At 36.8% G+C, this 25718-nt stretch overlaps 1 pseudogene; it reads left to right on the top strand.

The window, feature by feature from the left end:
- Nucleotides 1-1401: 1401 nt before the first annotated feature.
- LOC106846931 (olfactory receptor 2L5-like) lies at nucleotides 1402-2340 on the top strand (annotated as a pseudogene).
- Nucleotides 2341-25718: the final 23378 nt, after the last annotated feature.

Genomic DNA, 25718 nt, shown 5'->3' with positions numbered 1-25718 from the left:
TGGGATAATATGTCACAGTTTTTTGATGATATGATTCCCATTTTTGAAAAGTACATTCTCTTTCTGCATTTTTACAATGATGTGTGACTCACTGTATATTCGTGCAGAGTGTGTGTGAATAAGTGTGTGTATGTATGTACATTTGTTCATCTTCTTCTTTCATTTTGGAAACTTCCTTAAAAGTCTGGTAGCATTCAACTCTAGAATAACATGCCAGACTAGAACTTTACATACTGTGTGGAGCTTCTTCACTTACAATGTCTCTGGAGGAGAATTCCTCCTCCTACCTCCAGGAAGGACTCTCAGAGTACTATTTCCTTTTTTCCATTTAAGTGACTGAATGTTTCTCTATCCAAATTCCTTCTTTCAGAGTCTTCAACTATTTCATCTCTCATTGTGCCTTTTGCTCACCTGCTGACTTTTAATTTGTAACATGTCTATTTCTTAATCATCATAATAATTGAGTTTTAAGAGGGAGGGATGATAAATACGTGTGCTTAAATTCACATACTTATCTAGGATTGGAAATGATTCTAAATACAAGAAAAACAAAGGGAAGAAAGGAATGAGTAAGACAAAGTGTTATAAAGTAATGTATGATGTTATATAAATGTTAGAGAAGCAGAGAGATAGAAAACATGTCATTTGGAAGAGCTTGAGCAAAGTCCTGAAAGCTACACTGAGCATGGTGTAGAGATTTTCAAGTAAAGGGTCTTCTTTAACTGCAGCATTCGGAACTTGAGTGAGGAGGCAGAAGAGAATGACTTTGTGTAAGTGGCACTTAACAATAAGGATTCGTGCAATATTTAAGAACAGATGAGCCAAATTATAATATCTAACTTCAAGAAAACATCTAACTTCAAGAAAGGTTTGTCATTACTTGGCCAAGTAAATTTAAGAAATAAATATAACTCCTCAACATGAGCTGATAGGCTACTGTAGGATTAGAGGAAAGTTTTAGGGCTTAAATACGAAAGAAAAATCATCCCTTATGGGTCATAAACATTTATTGATACTAGAACTATACAATGTATACAGTTACATATATTTTCTATGCTTACATTTTGAATACAACACCTGATTTTGATGATATGTGAGTCTGTGTAGGGTAGTAAAACACACTTATCCTAATAAAGTCACAATTCAAATGTTGTTTTGAAATAATTTTAAGGATTTCTAAGAAAACACTTTGGCCACAAATATTTGCATATTCAAATTTCAATGTCTGGATTAGAAAATAAGATTTTTTTTCTTTCAAATGGATAAGTTCAGTTCATTTAAGAGCCATAAAATTTTATGTAATACACAGTCTGACTACAATAATAAGTTAAAAATAGCTTATAGTTTTGTACTTAACTTACTCTCTTGTTTGACTCTAGGAAAAATAATATCAGCTCCCCTATGGAAAATTATAATCAAACATCCACTGATTTCATCTTATTGGGGTTGTTTCCACCACCAAGAATTGGCCTGTTCCTCTTCATTCTTATTGTTCTCATTTTCCTAATGGCTCTGTTTGGCAACCTGTCCATGATTCATCTCATCTTCCTGGACACCCAGCTCCACACACCCATGTACTTTTTACTTAGTCAGCTCTCCATCATTGACTTGAATTACATCTCCACCATTGTTCCAAAAATGGTTTCTAATTATTTCTTAGGAAAAAAGTCTATCTCCTTCATTGGATGTGGGGTTCAGAGCTTCCTTTTCTTGACTTTAGCAGTTGCAGAAGCACTGCTCTTGACATCTATGGCCTATGATCATTATGTAGCTATTTGTTTTCCTCTCCACTATCCCATTCATATGAGCAAAAGAGTATGTGTGCTGATGATAATAGGATCTTGGACCATGGGCTCTATCAACTCTTGTGCCCACACCACATAAGCCCTCCAAATCCCGTACTGTCAATCCAGGGCCATCAACCATTTCCTCTGTGACATCCCAGCCATGTTGACTCTGGCCTGCATGGATACCTGGGTTTATGAGTATACAGTGTTTGTGAGCACCACCCTCTTCCTCGTGTTGCCTTTTATTGGTATTGCATGCCCCTATGGCCAGGTTCTCCTTGTTGTCCACCACATGCACTCACCAGAAGGGAGGAAGAAGGCCAATTCGACCTGCAGCACTCACCTCACTGTGGTGACTTTCTATTATGCTCCATTTGTTTACACTTATCTGCACCCAAGATCCCTCTGATCTCCAACAGAGGACAAGGTTCTGGCTGTCTTCTACACCATCCTGACCCCAATGCTAAACCCCATCATCTACAGCCTGAGAAACAGAGAGGTGATGGGGGCCCTAAGAAGGGTAATTCAGAGAATCTGTGCTGTAAAAACGTAGGCAGAGCTTTTTGCATGTGTAGCCAGGACTTGGATACAAGTTCATGTATCAGTGTACAGTAATTAGAATTATTATTTTATGCCTAGAGTGCAAGAACTAAAATTAGAGCAGAAGAAAATCACTCATGTCTGGACAAAATTATTTTGCAATAAACTAATCATTTCAACCCTTATCCTTTGTTCTTCATGGTGCATTTTCACATTAACTTCAAATTCATTTCCAAATGCATTTATTTTTTGCTGATATGCTGTCAGTGAAAATGGTTCTTGGTCATGGAAAGGAAAATGGAAACTGTCTAACTGAAATTGTCATTCAGCATAGAAGTTTTACCACTTTCAAATAAGTCTAAAACAGAAAAATAAGTGTTTCCTGAATGTCAAGATCTAACTGAAATTCAGAAGACTTCTTAGTCTTCTCACGGTAGACCCATAACTTACCAGTTAATCTTTCTTTCAATTTAGAGAGACTTATTACAGGGACTTAGCTGAAACTTCAGCAGGGATTCGGACTTATCTTTCTTGTCTCTTTTAGGGTGATGAATCCTAGGGAAGTGATTTAACATCAGGAGTACATCAGGATCAACAATGAAAACTTGGAGGTGCTAACAAAAGTCAAGGAAATTGTGAAGTTAATTTTAAGAGGAGTGTTTCAAAGGTTTTGTCAATTAATGGGAATTAGGAATATCAAGGACATTCCCACAATCGCCCATGACATTCTGCACACACAAAGTTTACATCCTAAGTAATGTTAAAAAACAAACTCAGTTGGGGGCCGGCTTGGTGTCTCAGTGGTTAAGTTAGCACATTCTGCTTTGGCGGTCCAGGGTGCACCGGTTTGGACCCTGGGTATGGACCTACACACTGCTTGTCAAGTTATGCTGTGGCAGGCATCCTACCTATAAAGTAGAGAAAGCTGTGAACGGATGCTACCTCAGGGCCAGTCTTCCTTAGCAAAAAGAAGAGGATTGACAGTAGATCTTAGTGCAGGGCTAATCTTCCTCAAAAAAAAAATTCAATTGAGTAAATTTTACAGATTTTATTGGCTTTATTCAATGATTCATGAATCTGAAAGCATCCCTTCTAGCATCCCACCTAGACAGGAAGAAGCTCTGAAGACCTATACAAAAAGACAGACCTTTATAGTCAGAAGGAGGTGGGACAAGGAAGTTATTCTTGAAAAGAGCTGATTGGTTCAGGCAAGGTCAACTTCCCTTGGGGGATGGCGGGGTCCATCAGGTGGCTTACCTCGCTAGTGCTGACCAGTTAATTCCAGACTGAGTGGTTTGAGAATCTAGTCCTTGGAGAGGTTGAAACTGTAATTAAGTTAGGTATATGTCTTGGCTTGTTGATGGGGACTTAGCACAAGTGACTCCATTCTGGACCTGTTGTCTCTTTTGTAACAGTAGCCACTGCTACTCTTGTATTAGATAATATCTCAGATGAGATTTTCTTCTTCATTTACTACTTCTTATAGGTTTCTCTGAAATAGGTTGAGAAAAGTCAATATCTATGTACAAATTTGAGTCACTGATAATATGGGTCAGTTACTATCCTAAACAAGTCCCACTTTTATGGCCAATAAAAATCCCTCAGCTCATGTAAACTTCCCCCCGGTTGAAGTGCTGCCACTGCTCATCAGTGATAACTGCACAAATGTTCTTTATCATCTCAGGTATGGCAGGGAGGGGAAAGGTCATACTCTACAGAATTTGAAGGGCACAGCACAAAATGAAAATATGAGGTCTCTTGTTCTAGAAGCAGGAAAAAGTGATTTAGTGGTCCTAAAATGCAAAGTTTTTTCCTTCAAAATTAATTTATTAGCTATAAATGAAATACAAATTACAAACAATATTTCTTGTATCATGATTTTATATATAATAAATAGTAATACTTTATTATGTAATGCCTGTATTGGTCATAATATTTTTCTGGCTCACTTTTCTCCAAGTTTATTTTCATCAAAATTTATACTTTTAAGAACTTCATTTGTTATCAATATAATTGAAAATATTGTCAGTCAATGATGGCAAATGCTAAGATGCAATTAACTTTTGATGATTTTTGATTTTGAGAAGCATCTGCTTAAGTTACCGAAGCTATTATGCATGCTTATACGTTGTGAAAATTTGGACTGAATTTCTGATGTTGTATCAAAATATAAATTTTACTACATGTGGAGCTGATGATTCTCATGAGAATTTTTTTCTAAAAAGATTTCTCTTATGAATCAAATTCAACTTAGCAATCCATATAAATCAATTTCATATAAATCAAATTTAATTTTAAATCTGAATTTAATCAACGGCTTTCTAATAATTCCTCTCAAATTTCTGGTAACTTGTGGACTTTGTATAAAAATTCGAAGTGTCCTCATGTTTCTAATGCCTGTTTATTCCTTTTATCATTGTATATTCAATTACAAGTGAAATGCATGCTATTTTTTGTTGTTGCTAATAACTGGCTTTTGAAACTTCAAGGGAAAGAGTTTTCTTTTCCTTCATTAATCTTTCATATCACATTTTAAATCCTCAAATTACCTTTAAATTTTGTTTACAATTCTAATCCTGTGGATGTTTCTTTTGCAATGTTGCAGTAGTTTCAAACCATTGATTCTGGACTCTTCGATGAATTCTGTGAGTCCCTTGTATGCTTCAGTGCAATGACCATGCGTACACGTTTTTTTAAAAATTGCTTTCTATCCCCAAATCCCCACCCAGTACATAGTTGTATATTGTAGTTGTGGGTCCTCATGTGTACACTTTTATTTAAAATAATTTACTGGCAAGTTTGCTTCCTAAGCTACCTAGCATTTCCTGTTCTGGCACTCAGGTGAGATAGTTAATAATTTCTTAGGTGACAGAGGGATGGGCTCTGGGACTGAAGGATAAGTCAGCCCCTGCCCCCATCATAGGTCATTGCTGCTGCCAGGCAGAGATTCTCCTTTCTAATGGGCAGTGGCCACTTCCATCATTGTTGTTACACCTGTAGCTGCTGCTTTCATCGCTACCACCAATTAAGTTCCAGGTCTCAACCCAGCTACTCCCTTGGGGTCCTGTGGTGCTTTGAACACAGATGTGTGTGTGCACATGAGGAGGCCAGGCCAATTGCCCTTTGTGCATGCTGCCTTAGCCCACATGTGCAGGTGCTGTTGCTGGACAAAAACTAGCATCCTAATGCTTCCATATAACCTAGCTCCGCTGCTCAGGTGTATACTCCGAGATAAAGTTATTAACAATTTCAAGGTTTTAACAACAGAGCATTAAACCAAGAAAGAAACCTTTCTGAGCATGAGACACTATGCAAGCAAACAGGGCACATGCCCGGGAGGGCAGACCTGAGAAGAGTAGAATGAATGAGCAGGAGAGGAATAATATCATGCAAATCAGGAAAATGATGAGAATGTCTGCTGTTTTTGTCATTTATCATCAGTGGAAATAATCTGATGGAGTGTCATGTTGAGCAGAGATTCCCAATTCAGACTCCTTACCTATTTCAAGTAGTGACTAAGGGAGGTAATCAGGAGATATGGATCAATTTTTTGCCCTGGAACACCATGGCCTAGGCGAAACCATGCCATATCTCTGGATGTAGTTTGTTCAAGAGCAAGATGGAATCATTTTGCCCTTTGGTATCAGTAAATGGTGTAGGAGAGGAAAAATAAGTTTCCTCTATGTTTCTATGTTCCTGGCTAAAAAATCCCCTGTAATAAAAGAAAGATTAACAGGAAACAAGCGCAAGTTTCGTAACATATGCATGCTATATAGATAGGAAAGACCCAGGAAAATCAGCTCCCTGAAATGGCCAAGTCTTCACCTTAAATATCATCTTTAGCTAAAGACGAAGATGTTGGGGGAAAGGGGAGGAGCAGTTAGGGGAGGTTACCAGGAAAGGCACAGTAAACAAGAGCATGTTCTTTCTGCAGATTTGAGCTGCCACTTTACTCCATTGATAAGAGTTTCTAGAGATCTGGTCATCCTCCACCACCTGGTTAAGAGAGGGAGAAACCCTTGCAAATGGAAATTTCCCTCATAAATGTAAATATCTCTTGCAAAAGGGTGACTTCTACTCCAGTTTTCACAAGTTGTTCTATGTCTGCTGATTCTTAAAAGTAACCAGCCTATAATGATCTTTATGCCAAAGAGGCACATTTGGGGGTGGCAAATTTTGCTTTCCTTTAATGGCATCATTAAAGTCTCTCTTACTAACTTTACTACAAAAGCAAGGATAATTCAAATTTTCGTGGCAACAAATCTGGAAATGAGGATTAATAGGTCAAAGCAAATACTGAGCACTCCAGGCTATTAGAAATGACCTTGAAATTCTTTATTCCAGTAGTCCCATGGCTCAGGAAAGTAGTAAACTAATTCCCACAGATATTGTGTCTGCACAAATGAAGAAGGCCATTCCTTCTCCCATAAACTCTTACCATTAGGAAGAGCAATATAGAAAGAAGACAAATTATTCAAATATTCTACCAGTATCTCCATTGTTTGTGAGAATCTACCCCAGATCATTTTAAAAACTGGACAATAAAGTCTCTCAGGATAGAAATACCCAAGTTGTCTTCAACTCACAGGGTTCCTGGCTCACTGTTCATTATGTCTCCTTTTAGCCATTTTTATTATCATCCAGTTGTTAACCAATAATTATTACCTTGTACTTCTTCTCCTTGTCTTTTACTGAGGAAGATAGACCCTGAGCTAACATCTGTGCTAATCTTCCTCTATTTTGTATGTGGGTCAGCACCACGGCATGGCCACTGACAAGTGGTGAAGGTCCATGCCTGGGAACTGACCCTGGGCTGCTGAAATAGATCACACTGAATGTAACCACTAAGCTATGGGGCTGGCCCCGTATCTTTCATTTCTTATTCATTCTTCAATTGTTTCATGACAGGAAAATGCAAATTTTAAAGCACATGGTCTCTATTTGGATGCTTTTATAATGCACATTGTGTGCATTGAGTTTTCTTATATATTAAGTTATCAAGGTTTGATTTACAGAAAGGGAAATTCTATTTCTCTTCCTATTTTTAGTGATGAGTATCTTTCTCAGACAATGAAGTGTGGGTGAATTGTGTGATAATATGGATTAAAGTAATAATTGCCTTCTTGTAATGTTTAGTTCAACCCCAACTACTCATTTAGTTGCATTCAAAATCTGGAATAAGAAAGACAGTTGTTATTTGGACCAAATGTCTTATCACTCACTAAATAATTACTGACTAATTGCTGCATTTTACGGGACACGAAGATGTATGTGTCATACAAACTGGGAGCCAATTTCACATTTCGGTCTTAACCTCCATCCTTTTGTCTTATTTCCATGAAGTCAAACAATCATGAAATCCTCTTCATTTTCTCTCCTAAATATTTTTAAATATATTTTTTCCTCACCTATCACTGTAATCACTTGCTCCAAAGTGCACTCCAAACATTAGGAATTATCCTGCTTGTAATGATTATAGTGGTCTCCTTGGTGTTCTGTCTTATCTCAAAGGTTTTAAATGCATATTTGCAGCAGCTAACCGCCAAAGAAATGACACGCTCCCAAGACCCCATTCCTGTTTCACTCTGTGATTATGTTGATGACCTGCTCTTGGAATTGGAAGGGAGTTTGAGATGGAAGAGCGTAGTGTCTGCCCTTGTGACAGAAATAGCATCTTTAGGTCCTATTTTTCAGGATAATGATTGGGGATGTAAATAATGGTGGTTCCTTGGAGGCACTTATAGTTTAATATTTCTGTAAGAGCAGAATCTAAAATTTAAGAGAAAATAAACGATGCTTTCAAGGGTGCAGAGTACAATTCTCTGGAAGCAGTGGCTGTGTTAGTGGTTTCCATTTTCCTGCACTTTCAAATATTTACCCAGCATCACTACAATTGAATGTCCAAGTGGATTTGGACATTTGTACTTTAGAAGATATTTCTATGCAAAGCTTCAACTATATTTGGAAAAAGTCCATATCCCTTACCTTGACCCGTCTGTGAAGCTTCTTTGATCTGCATGTCCTAACTTTCTCCCACTCACAGCTTCCTGCTGCTCTCTTTCCTCAGTCATTTGAGGTCTTTGAGAGTTCTTTCCCTGAGGTTGACATGACCAGTCTCTTCTTCATGTCAGGGTGGCCTCCCTGATGATTCTATGTGATAAATCTCCCTGACTTCATCAATGCCCAGTGTGACTATATAATGTGGGCTTTAGGTGTTTATCGCTCACACTGACATTTGGGCTCCACATGGTCAGAGGCTGTATCTCCTTGTCCATTGTTTTACCCACAGTAACAAGAATGATGAGCATCACACAAAAGTGCTCAGTACGTACTTTGAATTAATAAAGAGTAAATGGAGGCGAATGAATTTCCATGAAATCCTCCCAATTGCTTGTGCCTGGTGCGAACCTTGGAGGCTATTTTTTTCAGTTTGTCATTATCTCATCAGCACCTATTGTTGTTACTGTTGTATAAAAGTGAGTTGATTGTTGAATGTCTCCAGGATATAGTTGGAAATAGTGTATTTTTTACTAAATGAGAAATTGTATCATTGGTGATTTTTAGAGGGTAAATCAATGGTAGAAAGACCTGAACACCAAAGCCAAAACCCAAAAATTAATCCCAGAGGTCATATGAAGAGCAGGAAAACGTACATACATTTTTTTTTAATCCAAGAAGAAAAACAGGCTCCAGGAAAGCAAATAAATGAATTGTATCAAAGACTGAGGAGTCTGACTCACATTTCATTGCTCATCTGAAAGGGAAAGGGAGACAGAAGGGGATGAATCCCGACTTTTGTGTAGAGAAATTATCTCGCTATTTCTTCCTTCAGATGTTTCATGCAGCATGTTCACAATTTTCTTAAATTGTATCACATTTCAATATGCTCAGTTGAGTCCACAAATAACACAATACAGATATGTCCCTAGCATTTGCATGCCATATCACCCCATTCTTCTCTGGGAGGCACTACATAATGTGTCTTTTTCTACACCATCAAGCAATTAACTCAATTTTCTCCAGACACTGATTAGGTGTCCTACAAATTTAACTAAATTCTGACACTATTAACCTAAGGATACCATCAGATTCCACAGGTTTAGGGTTCAGTCCAAAAAGGCTGTCCCCACCTTAGATGCCAATCACAAGTCCAAGTGCCAGTGCTTCTGACCTGTGACCTATAAAATGGAGGTGCCCATGAGCCCCTCCTCATTTGTGATTAATCTGCTAGAGTAGCTCAAAAAACTCAGGAAACTGCTTTACTTACTAGGTTATAGGTTGATTACAAAGAATATTAAAGGATATGGATGAACAGCCAGATGAAAAGATAGATAGGGTGAAGTCTTGAAGGGTCCTGAACAGAAGAGCTTGGGGCTCTGCGTCTGGAAACATTCCACTTCATCAACCTAGAAGATCTCTAACCCCAGTCCTGTTGTGTATAAAAAAGGTTTTACTACTGCTATTTTACTGATACACTTAAAGGTACTTCAAACTATGAAGGGGGTTACGTAGGAGTTTTAATGGTCATAGAAAAGAATGAAGGCTTGAAAGAGTCCATCCTTCAAACTCTCCATTCACTGCCCAAGTTCACACTGCCAGTATCTTTCCCTGGCTTCTTTAATACCTTTTAAAGTGTTTTTGTGACTAGAGTCTGTTTCAAACTTATATTATATCCTATACAGTGTCATCCAAGTTTTTTTTTTCTAAAATACAAATGTGATAGTTTCATTCCACAAGCTATAATTTTCTATTGAATGCACAAGACTTTCCAAACTTAGATTCATATTCCACTGCTTCTAAAGGTACATTATGTCTACTTTTACCTGTTTGCTATCCCAAAATGTGTTCCTCTTTGGCTTGAGTATTTTTGAGAATAAAAGACTAAGGAAGAAACTTTGACCTTCCCCCTAACTGCCTGTTCCAAAGAGGAGCGACCAACACAGATAACAATAGTATTATATGAACTAGATGTGGTGGACAGGGAGGAAACTAACAAGGCCCATTTCATCAGTCTTCCCATTTTCCATCGTCTTTGAAAGGTATGGCAAACATTTGTCTATTTAACTTTTGCCTTTCCAGCTACATGTGTATTGCCTTCCTTTTCTTTGAAGTCCCAAACCAATACCACAAACATCACCTTCTGTCTTTAGCTGAAGATTGTATTTAAGTGGGGGCTTTGGCTATTCTGGTGAGTTACTCAGTTTTCCTGGCTTTCTTCCATGTTTACATGTTATAGAACTTGTTTGACTTTCTCCTGTTATTTTGTCTCATGTCAATTTAATTCTTCGACCAGCCAGAGGAACCTAGAAGTGTAGATGAATATTTCTGCCTGCTCTACGTTCAAATTTCAACTTGTGGAAAGTTGTATTTATATTTTACATATTATAGCTGAAACCTAAGTTTCTCTTATTACTTCACATATTGCATGCTGTAGCTACCTAGTCATTTGCCTCTGTGCGTTTAGGTAAATATTTCCTTTAAATACAAATAACTTCTTTCACATCATTTAAATATATAATTTTCTTAATTTAATTTAGAATAAATTGTGATTATTCCCACATGCAGGTCATTTAATCTCAATACTTTAATTGAAATGATAAATACACCAAATTAAATAATCCCATTCAAAATTGTTTTATAAAAGTATGTTAGGAGAAGACAGACTCCAGATATCAATTACAGTTAAGATAAAGCAAAACAGGTAAGCAAAATTAGAAACATCACATTTGAATGCTTCTTTTCTTACTTCATATTCCATTAGCTATATTTTATGTATCACAAATAAATTTTATATACTGCATATATGTAATTTAAAAATTATTTTATGTGATGCTCTAAGGCTGTGCTGTCCAATGCAGTAGCCATTGGCACCATGTGGCAACTGGGCACTTGAAACATGTATAGTCAAAAGTTCAATGTCCTCTAAATTTAAAATACACATAAAATTATGAAGACCTACATTAAAAACAACATAAAAGGGGCAGGCCCCATGGCTTAGTGGCTAAGTTTGTGCACTCTGCTTCAGTGGCCCAGGGTTTCACTGGTTCTGATCCTCACTGTGGACCTAGCACTGCCCATCAGGCCATGCTGAGGTGGTGCCGCACGTAGCAGAACCAGAGGGACCTACAACTAGAATATACAACTATGTACTTGGGGGGCTTTGGAAAAAAGAAGAAGAAGAAGAAAAATATGGAAACAGATGTTAGCTCCAGTGCCAACCTTTAGAAAATAAAAATTAAAAAACATAAATGATCACATTAATAATTTTATATTGATTACATATATAAATTATAATATGTCGATAAGAGTATATCACTATATAAATAGTAATATATGTACAAACATATGTAATACAATATATTGTAATATGTTATTAATATAAATGTTAATATTAATTTTGATTATAATGTTTGGCATTAAATCAATAAACTCTTTAAATCAACTTCACTTTTTAAATGTGGCTATTAAATTTCACTATTTAATTGTGAGTCACCTTATATTTCTACCAGACAGTGCAGCTCCAGGGTATTCTGGTCAACATGTAAAGGGAAATAAACAAGAGCAAGGGCAGCCATGACTATTCTTTTATAGAAGAGATTACCCCAAACATTCTGTTATGGCCCCAGGTCTTCCTCATTTTCAGGCTGCCGATAATGGGATTCAGCGTGTGGGTTAAACTGGTGTGGAACACTGCTAACAGCTTATATTCTTCTGGTGAGCAGAGATTCCTGTGCTAAAGACAGATGTAGACAAAAGGTGCATAGTAAAATGTCATTATGGTTAGATGTGTTGCACAGGTGGTGAAGACCATTTTTCTTCTCTCTTTTGAGTGCATACAGTAAACAGCAAAAGGGACATAGCCATAGAAAGCAGTGATTCAAAGGAAAGAAAAAAGGAAAGAGAGGCTTGTGCTCACAAAAAACATGTACTCATAGACACAGGTGTCCCTACAGGCCAGAGGCAACATAGTTGAGACATTGCAAAAGAATTGACTAAGGCAGTAAGGAATGTGGAGGGTGTAGACTGGGTGTGGCAAGGAGTTTATAAATCCCCAAACCAAGATCTTATGATCATCTTTACATGCATTATTTTACTCATTCATATGGGCTAATGGAGGGGGCGCAAATAGCCACATAACAATCACAGACCATGAAGGCCAGTAGTAAGACTTCAGAACGTGCCATGGTCAGGAAGAAGGAGTTTTGCACCCCAAACCCCAGGTAGGACATGCCTCTCTGGCCAGGGAGGAAGTTGAACACCATCTTGAGGATGGTGGTACAGATGTCCATCAGGTCCATAAGGGAGAGCTGGCGGAGGAGAAAGCACATCAGTGTGTGGAACTGGGGATCCAGGCGCATGAGGTGAACCATTGCTGAGTTATCCAACAAGGTTTGAAAGAAAATGAGGATGATAAAGAACAAGAGGAGCACTCCAGCTTGATTTGGGGGAAATAATCCCAGCAAAATGAAGTGATTTGAAGTTGGATTCCATTTCTACATGAGAACTCACTGCTTTAACTTCCTTGAAAGAAAAAACAAAAACAAAGCACAGGACATGAAACAAAACAGGAGCGTAAAAAGAACTCTGACTTTACTAATGTTTGTTAGAATGAATTGTTTTTCCTTCAATCTTGCAGCTTTTCTTCAATCAAATTCAGAAATGAATGCTCCCTCTCCAAGTTTCCTAGTAAGCATTTCAGCAAAAGATCTTAAAGTATAAAGTCATGTCATAACCAGCAAAGATAAACAAGACAACTAAAGCATTCCTCTGTAGATAACTCCTGGCAAAGCACATGGCTCACAATTTATCCGCAAATCACAGAAATCCCTGCATCCCTGAACGTCTGTCAATCTGACACATCATATTGACAACAGTAACTGGAACAAGTGACTCAGAAACACTTTGCATGCTTGAATTCTAAGTCCTTTATTACTGAGGTTTCTTCTACGTCGTCAGTTTCTGCTCTTTCCTCCCCACTGCCACTACTCCAGCCAGGCAAACCATGATTCTTTACCTCTCATGTACTTTATAACTTCTATGTCTTTACTGAAAATGTGCCCACCACCCAAAATCAATGTCTTTGAACTATGAAAGTATGTATTGTCTGCCCTACATCTACCTTAATTATAAAATATTACTTGAATATTCTTTCTTCTGTAATGATGTTTCCATTTTCTGAAGCCCTACAGAATTCAAAGTCAAATGCGCATATTTTTATACATAGTTTTCTTCATCAGGCAAATTACACATGACAAAATTCACAGATTACATGATATATATTTTTGCACTCCATTTTCCACTGCTTCAAGCAATAACTAGTATGACAATGAAAATGTACAACAGTATGGCCATTGGTCTCACTCTCCATATATACTCTCTCTTCATATCTATATTTATCTTTTTCTCATATATCTTTGAGTTGCCATAAATTATATGAAATGCTTTTCACCTTATCTCATTTATTGCAATTCTTTGCCAACCAAAATTCTGTTAACTTCGGTATTAATAACTCTATTTTTCAAATAAGAAAAGTAATATTCATAGATGTGACGAGTAATCTCAAATATAGTTAGTGATGCAATCAGATTTTGAGCCTGTGTGACTGTTTCAAATTTCTAGTTATTTCAATATTCCAAGTTTCCTAATTTTTGGTAAACGCTTTGTTCTGTGTACCATGCCTTATTGAAATCAAGTAGTGTAGTTATTACTCTTTTTCAAAAGATCAGGCTTAATTCCATATTTCAGAGTAGGTCAAAGCATACTGAAATTAGATGGGATATGTATCTTTTCTCTGCATTTTAGTTTCTTTGCTGTTAGTGGAAGCAGAATCAAGCAATTGCAAAGTTATTCCACTAGAAAAGCAGGTATGAGCAGGAGGAGCCTCTTGATTTATACATCATGTATGTTTGTACTTACTCTCTTCAGATTTAATTGATTAAACAGAGCCACTATTTAGAAGTAAAGAATAAAGAAGAGTTAAAGATGAATAATTTTTCCTTTCTGGAGAATCTTCCTACCTTTTTATGCCTATGCCTTTCCTTTGGGAATTTTTACATGTAACTCAACTTTTTATAGCCCTTTTCTACTTATGTTAACTCAATTCTGGCAATTTGTTCTTTCCTTCACTCAGTCTCCCAAACATGCATAAACTGTGATTGTTGCACTTCTTATAATTTCAATATATGTTTGCTGTCTTCCTTCTCTGTGTCTCCATGTGGGATTTCCTGTTTTATGTGTGCTCATCTGTCTCAAGGAGACATTCAATGACACATTATGTCGAAGACACTGGTTTGGGTTTCAATCTTGTGTTACTGATCTTTCAACTGTAAAGAATAACAAGTAATGTTTGCTTAAGTTATTCATATTTAGTAAGTTAAAATCATATATTACTTCATATAACATTTAAACACAAGTAAAATTATGAAAAAGAAATTTCACTTTTATAGCTGTTTATTTGACAAATGCTAACAATGAAAAGTACAAAGTCAGGAACATAACACATGCACAATTTTGTTAGGCATGCATGCTAGATGGGATTGTAGACAGTCTCTACTTTTTATAACTTTCCATTAAAAAACTGATGACATAACAGATAAAGACAAAACATACAGTCACCATCCTTATAATACAATCATTCCCTCAAATGATATTCACTAAGTTTCTATTTTATGTCAGTGCAGCCAGGTATTGAAATGCTTTGGTGATTAAAACACGCAAGAATCTACAAGTACATAGTTCAAGTGTACCAAGAATAGGCCAGCAAACTCTAACTCCCAATCTGTTGTCATATAGTGATTAGTACTGTAGATAAAAATAAAGTAGAGTAAAGGGATAGACAGACAGATAAGAGAACTCAAAACAGCCACTACGTGGAGGCAATATTCAAGCAGATCTGGTCAAAGAACTTTCAACTTGAGTAAACAGCAAGCAAAATTAAAATCTGTTTTCTCAGGACAATAGCTGTGAGCCCAGGGATTTTGAAGGACAGGGCATTAGGGCATTGGTGTAGGAAATACCAGACCATGGTAAGGACTTGGATTTGTTTTGGTTGAGATGAGAAGCCTGTGAGAGTGCTATGATCTTAGGTATATTTCTAGAACTCACATGACATGTTCTGGGTGAGTAGAGAGCTGCAAGGAGGAGTGTCTGTAGGAGTCTAGGCAGGGAGGAATCAAAACAGCCCTGGAAATAAACTATGGAAGATTTTCTAGATGATAGCACCAGAGTTATTCATGGTGGTAGGGGTTGACTCTGTACTTATTTAATGTTCTTGTTTCTTCCTGAGAATTAAGTTCCTTAATAAATGCACATCCCTTGGCATAGACCATGGCTGTGACTGCAAGATGCCTAGTGATCCTCATCCTAACCTATTATGTCCTTACCACAGTGTTGATACAGACCATCATGAAATGGTTGCCTATCTTATCATTTGTATATGTCTGGTTCCCTCTCCTGACGTTTGATCTTGTCCCTTTTATATGAGTATTGTTCTGATTTTAAAAAGGAAAGTTCTAAGACCTGAGTGAATCAGGATAGTTGGTCACTATTCAGAGCTAGGGTAGCACCTGATGAACTGATCTTTATCTATGGCATTGCACGGTGACTATTGCATAGTGGTTCTCAGGATTTTATCTGCCTGCTGAAATGGACCCAAGTTTTGCATTAGAACTAAATTAATATGATTTCATACTGATAAAAGATGACTAGTTTAATTTAAAAATCAGTCTTTAGCATGTGTGTCCTGGAAATAGGAGAGAAGTGACACTTGGGGTACTTTCCACATCCTTTTATTTAATCTAGGTTTAAATTCAGGGGAGAAAGCTTACAACCAGTCCTCCCAGGAAGTATGTTTACAATAGCAAGTGCTGAACAAATATAGCTGGATCTAAGTTTATGTATTCCATGTTTATAAGAGATGCAAATTTGCATTTTGATGCTCAGCTGCACAAATTGGAACAAAGAGTATCATAAAATTCTTTGATGATAGTTATAACTATTTTGTTTCCTATATTGAAAACTGTCATCTTCTCGGGCAATGGAAACCGATAGTTACTTTCAGATCCTGTAAATCTGGGGTTTAAAGCTTCTAGTACGTGAAACATAGGAGCTAGATCTCTATTTTCTATTGATCTATTTCATTGATGCCCAAAGATTTCTTTTTTGTGTATGAGACTTATTTACTGCATTAAAATTACATGAAGCACCACCCTCTGGTTACTTTATGACTTGGAGAATATTGTTCCTGTGGCTACAAGTTGAGTATATCATTAATGTCTCCCTTGATCATCTTAAGAAGCTTATGGCTGACAATTATAGAGTTAAAAGGAAAATTACTACACTGACAGAATCTACTATGTGTAAATATGCCAATCTCAGGGTCTTAAATTTATTTTTCAAAAGTTACAGTTTAAGTATACTTTCAAAAAGTTTTATAGACAATAAGTGTAAGATCAATAAGCAAGTTGTTTGAGCCTCAGCTAACTCAATCCCAACAACTTTGTAGAACAGCTGTGAAAATGGAATTGAGTTCTGTATGATAAGCACGCAGTAGGTCCTCAAGAAGTGTCAATATTCTTTGTCTATTCTGTAACTGAACCATTGAGTGGCCGCTTGTCCAGAGAAATAAAGTGTCTTAATTAAGATCACACATATCACTCCATGGCTGCGCATCACTAAATTCTAACTCACTCGTGTTACCTCTTTTTACATTTTAACTTTACCCTTGGCTTTTCCAATTTGTTATGGAACTGTCTATTCTCTGTGCAATAGAAAATATTTCTCTAAGATAGGAAAACCATATCTCCCAAATATCTCTCTAGGTTAAAGCTAGCTCAAATCAACTTAAGTTAACAATATTACTATCACTCAACTTGTCTGAAGTTCTTCCTAATTTTGTATTGTGGGTGAGGAAGTAGATTTTTAATGACATCATTTTCTGCTAACAGTCCCTTGAATTATTTAAAATGTTTAAGCACCAAACTTTGCTGACATAGTCTCTTAGGCTATGCTACAAGATCATGTCACTCATCGATAGGCTCTGCATCAAACCACAACTCTCTTTCTGACATGAGAACATTTTCTTTACTTGCTAAAATTCACGAAAAGAAAATGCCTGAGGACACTTTGTAATATCCTTTCCTTTCTGTTCCTACTGCTCATCATTCTCTTTTAACATAAAACCTATGGCCACATTTAGGGTCCTGTTGTCCAGGACTTCTTGGAATCAGATAACAACTTCACACCCTAGTGAAATATTTCTCCATTTGCATGTGCATTGCTTATTTAATATATTTCCTTTCCTATAACTTTGTTTCAATAAAGGCCAACTAAGACATTTCATACCTAATTCCCTCAGGTTCTAGTGTTGGAAGACAGTAAGCTGACTTGCTATATTCCGTATGCAGAACATTGCATCATCAAGTCTTAGATATTCCTCTTTACCCTTAATTGACCCTCAATGTCTATGGGGGTCAAAATCTTGGGCAACTCATTGGACTTTGCTTATTTGCAGATCCACTCAGTTCTGCACTTACATATAGCAAAGCAATCAATCCAATTAGTACCATTGAATTCTGTTGATCCCGAGAATTAAAACAAAAGGGATGAACTTGATTATTCCAGAATATGATTTTAGAGCTATAAGAGATGTCAGGTCATCATTACTGGAATTTTTTCAGTTTGAGAACTAATGTTAATCCTCTTTAATAGAGATTAAAGAAGTACTAAATAATAGCAGAACTAGTATCAGGGACAGTTTTCTGCCTATGTCCAGTGCGTTTTCAGAGGGAATTAATGGTGACTGTACTAAATTAAATTTTTCGCTGTCAAATATTTCCTTCTATTTGTATAGGGGTGAAACAATTGATCCTTGTAAAATTTAATGCAGTCAGCTGCTCTACTGAAGTAGCAAGTTGACTCTTAGTGATAATGAAATAAAATGAGCATTTAGTCTCAGACAGAAGAGTCTAGCTCCCCACTGATTAAGAAGTCAATTGGGGAAAATTACTTAAGAGTCTAGCTTGTTGACAAGTCTTTGAAGTTGTTCTAAGGGATATTCTAAGAATCAAATGGGATGATATGTGTCAAATGCTTACATAGTGCCTACCACAGAGGAAGGGCTCCATAGATTTCAGCATCTTTTATCATCCTATTCAATCTACAGATTTGTAATTCAGCTAAATGTACATTTAAAATAAAAATTGGACACTCTGACCTGAGACTGAGCATCTCTTTCTGTTTGTGGAAATGTAACTTGCTCCTTTTTAAGGTGGAGGGGTGGCAGTATTATGGATAAGGGGTTGCAGAGTTGTGATCAATGAGAGAATCCAGAGTGAGATGAATTACTCTGAGATGATATCTCTATGGAGCCCAGGGATTTCAAATGAGCTGAGAGATTCCTCATAGTTATTTAAGGAATAACCAGTTTTTTGCTTGCCTGGAGTGAAGAAGACTTTCTGAGAAGATTTTGTGAGTACAGGGAAACTTAGTAACAACAGACTTTATTTGGGGGAATATAGTGGATGGTTGTGGAAGTCTGGGAGAACAGGGTAAAGAGACTACATGAAGCAGGGTACAGATTAGTATGAGATCGTTCTTATAAATAATTTATGGATGCCTACTCAGGGATTTGAGGAAAAAATATTAAAAATGGTGACTGTTTGGGATAGGCACAGATGGTGCATATATCCATGTGCTGTAAGTGCTCCACTCAGGAGAGCATCACTTTATAGAAGGGCCCAATAATGTGGTGGAAATGTTTCCTCCACCCAGGATATGCCAGCCCCTTTCTCCAGGCAACTTGGTGCTTACTTCATGGGCACCTTTACACAGTGACTATTGTGGTGGCTTGAGTGGAGTCAATACATGGTCTCAGTGAAATGAACTTGGCCTCACCAAGGCTGATTTGGTTAAGGCCCAATCTCCCAACAAAGTAAGCCAAAGCTAAGCTACTGTTATTGCAACATTCACTGAGGGGATGTGCCAGCTACCTGGAGTCAAGCTGATTATATTGAACTCTTCCATACTATGAGGGGCAGCAATTTTTTCTTCATAATATACGCACATATTTTAGCCTCTGTATTTGGTAGCCAATGTATTTGCCTTTCTGGATAATAGATCCCTCCAAGAACCTATACAATTCCATCACTCATGGACATATATAGTACCTTACCCGTGGAATCTTATAGTATATGATTTCTGGCCAGTAGGCAGGTTTTTATGGAAAAGAAAGTTGTCAACTGACTCATTCCCATGGAACCTCCTGGTTTTTATCACATGCACCGTGACCTAGGAATACCTGTCCTGACACAAGAGTGGAAATGCATGGTGAAAGCTCAGTCATATTTGTATTACACATATGATATATAGAATTGACTAGACTTTTTCATTTATTTTTTTAAATTTTTTCCACCTCAGTAGATAGACTTTATAACTAAAGAAACCTCAGAAACTCCAAGTTTTGTAGTCCACATTCTCTCACAATTCCATCTCAAAGTAATTGTTAGGACCTTGAACCTATGCCCACATGATGCCAGGAAGGACTCCCTCAGAAATATTCATCTCAAATTGAACATTGGAGAATAACAAACTGTGCAAAAATCACAGAGGGTGGAGTTCAGGTCCACAATGGATAATGGACAGGAAGACCCACAAGAGAAGAGATTCAGGGGATATTTCATGGGCTAAGGAAGAAAGCCAACACACTACCACCAGGGTAAAAATAAAGATTTAAACTATCCCACCTAGTATGAATTGATAATATGAACAAGTGGCCACTTTCTATCTCTCGTTCTACCCACTTCTGAGTGTGAATTTATACTGAAGTTCTCTTGTTATATATGCATTATTTTGTATTTGAATATTAGGATTTTAAAGCACTTCTTACTTAATTTAGGAATTTTACAACCTAAGGAGCTAAAAGTAGAGGTCTTCAAGAGGACTACACATCATCCAGACATCTAGATATTGAGAAGAATACAATAACTGATTGGACTTGGTGTTTCTTGTTATTTTGGGGAGGGGGTAGGTGTTTTCTATGAATGGGAAAAAGGATAGATATAGGTGTTGGACAGGCAAAGGTGTGCTTCATCCTAAGAGAGTTTGATCTCACCACTTTTTTCAAAGATTCTATTTAAACACTCATTTTATCATGAAAAACTGTTTTGAAGGTTTTCTTGTGTTTATGAAGCAGAGTATGTCAGAGACCGTTAGTTTCCTACCCTGTTTCTGTGCTATCCTTTTGATATTAACAGTAACACTATGCTTTGTGGATGACAATGGAACCAGGAAAAACACTACTTTCCCAGTCTCCTCAAAAATGTAAGTTCTCATTGAGATGATTTCTCTTTAAAAGGGCCTAATTCTTTTAATACTTACCTTGAGGAAATGCAGATCTGATGCCCATGGAAGCAGCTTCTTTATCAGGACAACAGAATAAGATCATGAATATTTCATAGACTTGCAACCACACATCCTTAAGCTGCTGGAAGAAGGAGAAATTGTAGTCTCAGGATTTCTTGCTACTTAAGTATAACGGATTCTCTAAGTGTTTCAGCCACTGCCTGCATTTTTGTTACTTGCTGCCAAATGCAGTACCTAAAAAAAAAACATTTCAATGATTTGAGCTTCCTTCAAAATTTATAACATACTTCTGGGAAAATTTATGTAAATTATTTGATTGATTCCAGTTTAATTCCTCCATGTAAGCTGTGGCTATGCAATTAACAAAAGAGGACTTAAATAGTCAAAGGAGCTGATGCTAAAGAGAATTCAGGAATCCTACAAATCTTTTGAAAGTGAAAATAAAGTCAGGAAAGAAAAGAAAACCTCAATAGCTTTACTGTTGTACAACTTGCTTTTATTCAACAAGTAATATATCAAGGTTTTTACATATAATTACATACAGTATTTCTAATTTTTAAAGAAATCTACATAGCGTTCTATTATATGAATGTGGAGTATACTAATTCATAAATATTATAGCCAGAAACTTACTGATAAAAACTTGGATTCCTTTTTATTATAAACAATTGTGCAATGTATAATTTTATACATATGGCCTTTCCCATAATGCAGGCATGTTTACAGGATAAACTAATATTTATTGTATTTCTCTTAGTTTTAAATAGGGGAAAATTGGTTCAAATTTCTGAAAAAATAGATTAAGAATATTGAATTGAAGTTTCTTGACTTGAATCTATTGGAATTTTGCCTGACATCAGGGGTGTACCAGATTGCTTACTACTGCCTATGCCCAAGTACCTAGATATATGGCCATTTTAGAGGAAAATATTTACAAACAGTGAACCTATGGCATGCAAAGCAGAGCAGGTGTGGTTTGCACTGATGGATGCTTTAAGAATGTAGAGGGAATCATGGCCTGGCAAATGCTTTTTTGTCCTTTAGAATCATATATTTTCATTGCTCTGCTCACAGTTGTCTCCTTAAAAGGTTCCAATCTCACTTTTTAAAAGGTTTGCCTGGCTTTACATTGTGTTGTGGCTTGGTTGATTCCACTATGACCTATGAGTCTCATCTCACTTTCTCACAATGACAAGACACTTAGGATTCAGGGATCCGACCTGCATCCTCTTGTCTGGAATGTTCCTTGTCAACACATCCTTATAGTCAGTATGTTTTCCTACTCTGAATTTATACCTAGAGACTGGAATGTAGTAGGGTCTGAAAAAAGACACCACCTGAATGACTAAATGAATGAATAGATGCACCACTCTGTCCTCATCACCACTGTCTGCTCCTCTCTAAATTCTCTTGCTAGTGTGTGTGAGTGTATGCAGTAGCAGCCCCTTCATAAAAGCAGTAGTTTGAAGATGATCTGAGCTCTACTAAATCGGAAGGAGGCGTATTCAATCAGAGGGTAGTAACGGGAGCACATTTACGTTATATGTCATAAGTTGAGCTGAGACTTCTATTAGCGACCTTTTCTGGCCACATTGAAAGTGGATTGATAGCCTTAAAGTGCATTCTAAAGACTTGATGCTCTGAGCTAATTCTTTCTCTGTTTTTCTTTATTAAAGATTGGCACCAGAGCTAACAACTGGTGCTAATCTTTTTTTCTTTCTTCCTTTTCTCCCCAAATCCTCCCCTTACATAGTTGCATATTTTAGTTGTGGGCCCTTCTAGTTGTGGCATGTGGGATGCCACCTCAGCATGGCCTGATGAGCGGTGCCATGTCTGCCCCCAGGATATGAACCGGTGAAACCCTGGGCCACCAAAGCGGAACGCCCGAACTTCACCACTAGGCCACGAGGCTGGCCCTGAGCTAATGCTTAATTAAACGAAAATGAGTGATTCCTTGACAGACTTTAACAGGTGCTTCTGCATGATTTTTTAAAGCCATATTGTTTCTTAAGCTTTGGATCTCAATTTAGTCATGTTTAATCTAAAATCTTCAATGAACAATAATGAAGAAAACATTGTGTCAAAGGTTAGCTTTCCTTATTTTTAATTAAATGCCTTAATCATGGAACAGATGTCAGAATTCTCCCAAGAGATTACTAAAATCCTAACAGCGAGTCTTATACAAAGGTATAAATCAGATTTGTTCTTGGACCTGTAATGGTTAATGTTATGTGTCAACTTGATTGGGCTGTCCACATAAATGATAAAAATTCAATCTATAAATCAAAATTGGGGTGAGTTTATTATATGAGCCAATCTGAGGACTGTATAGCCCAAAAGAATGGCATTCACCAAGGAAGGAAGCACTCCAAAGAAGCAAGGAGGACAGCATGGTTATATAGCATATTCGAACAAGGAACACAGGGCAGGGATATCTCCTTTTACTACAGTTGCAAGATGCTTTACTAGCACAGCAGGTCAGTGGCCACAAGATAAACACAGTAGGTCAGTTTGACCCTTAGTTTCTAGGAAGAAATGCTTATATTTAAAGAAATGCTGATATGGGAGAGAGCATACACCCGTATTTTTAAAGGCACCATTCTTTGCTTTGCAATATTGTAAAAGTTTAAAGCGTATGTACAATGCATGTTTGGCAGCCCACGTGAGGCCTTTCTGGGAAAACACGGTCAGGCTGACTTAGTTTTAAACCAAATGGCTTCCTCATATACCTCAATATTAATTTATCTTGTCATTTATTCATCAGGGCCAAGATATTTGGTCAATATTATTCTGAGTGTGTTTCTGGAAGAAATTAATATTTCAGTCTGTAGTCTGAGTAAAACCTAGTGCCTTCCCTAATCTGGGTAAGTCTCATCCAATCAGCTGAAGGCCCGAATGAAAACAAAAGGCTGCATAAGAGAGAATTTCTTCTGCCTGACTGCTTTGAAGCTGGGACATCATTTTTTCCTGCCTTCCAGACTCAAACTGAAAAATCAGCTCTGCCTGGGTCTTCCACCTGCCAGCTTTCTGACTGGAACCACAGCAGCGTCTCTCCTGGGTCTCAGCTTGCCTCCTGCAGATCCTGGGCCTTTTCAGCCTCCATCACTGTGTGAGCCAATTCCTTGAAATAAATAATAAATCGTGTATATGTATATATATACTCTACTAAGTAGATATATGCACACATATACCCACAGCCTATGGATGGAAACTCTGACTAACTCAGGCCGATATGTTTTCTTTTGCTCAGCCAGGGACATCTCGTTTCCTTGTATTTTAACGAGTACTGAAATCTTGAATCAAAAATAGTATTCATATAGTGTTTTATTTCTCTATTTTTGACTCCCAATTTTCAGGTACGGACATAAAATTTCAATGTTTGTCTTAATTTATATTAAAAGTGTTATATAATTTATAAAATACATATAAATGTTTCACAACTTCAAGTTTGCCATGAGACGGTGGCAATATCACTGTGCTCATTTCTGGGCTTGTAGTAAGAATTACTGTATCTATCATGTTACACAGCCAGGAATCTGACTCCTGTTTTATAGCGGTTTTTTTTTTTTTTTGAACATCATCAAAGAAAGACATCACTGTGCAATTTCTATACCTTAGATAAACACATGCCATAAGGTATCTAATCTAATTTATCTTTATTTTCTGTTTCATATAAATCAATTTTTAACAAATATTTCTGATTAAATTTTAATTTCAAATGAAATGCCTAGTAAAATTACAGTCTATTTCCACTTTATCTTTTCCAAATGAATTATTTTAATAGTTTTAAAAAAAGAAGCCATAAAATTTACCATCTTCAATTAGAAGTTACAACTTCCAATGCAAAATACAGGCATACCACCCAAAGATACCAGAAGTGAATTCTCTCAACCATCAATTAGCGGAAATCTGTTGAAAAGCACTATTTATGTTCTTACTCCTTAAAAACAATGTTTGGATAGAAACTTCCACTAAACACCTGCAGGACAGTGAGCCCCAGCAGAGCAGACACTTGGCCTCAGACAGCACAGGTATGAATCAAGGGTCCATCTGTTAGCAAGGGGAAGATTTCAGAATAAGTACTTACAAACCTCGTTGTGCCTCAGTTCCTACAGCTGCAGAATGAGAACCATACCCATAACAGTACTTACTCATATGGTTGGTATAATGTTTTAAATGTCTTAAAGCTTCTAAAGCCCTTAGAAGTTATATAGTAAATGTGAAATGTTAGCATAATTCCAAGGGATCCTCATTATTTGTGGAATTTTACTCAGTTTTTTACTTGATTTCCCTTGGCCTTTGTGTAAATTCAACTTGGAGAGGTGCTCAGAGGTGTATTTATTTATTCTTTCCATTTAGTTTTGGAAGCATCTTCTTACATACTAAAGCTTCCTTTCTTTACTACGTTACAATAAGACACTTCAGGAAGGCTATACAAATATTCCTATAATAAAGCTTGTGATCAAAAGTCTACAGAAACCTACAGTCCTCATGGACAAAGGCTTGCCATCAGTTATTTTGTGAGTTTGATTAAGTCATTTAACCTTCAACATCTCAGTTCAGATTTTCTTATCTTGACGAAGAACTAATTGTTCACTCCAAATATAAGTATGAACATCCTGGATTCTACATATTCAAATGTTTTGCAGACTAATCTTACAGGTTTTTTCTGCAATTTCAATGACAACAACCTGAAACAATTCCCCACTCTTTACCCAGTTTCACACAGATGCCCACAGAACCACAGCATGACATCAGTATCATTCAAATCAGAATGTACCTTTATAGATGGGAAGTGCATAATGCATGCTGACATTGTTGATAATGAAAATAATAAAATAATGGAAACTAGAGTGGTTTAAATATGTATTAAAATGGCATACATATGTTCACATATTTCAAAAATGCAAAATAATTCTGCCCTTTCTTTAACATATAAAAGAAAATGTTCAAAAAGCCAATGGCTACAAATAATAAACGATATGAGTCCTCACATTAAGAAATTACAATATATTTTATCCCAAGAATGTA

This window comes from Equus asinus, unplaced genomic scaffold (genome assembly GCF_041296235.1).
Source record: "Equus asinus isolate D_3611 breed Donkey unplaced genomic scaffold, EquAss-T2T_v2 contig_1, whole genome shotgun sequence".
Taxonomy (NCBI): Eukaryota; Metazoa; Chordata; class Mammalia; order Perissodactyla; family Equidae; genus Equus; species Equus asinus.
The sequence above is the reverse complement of the archived record's forward strand: the minus strand, read 5'-3'. Positions and strand labels throughout refer to the sequence as shown.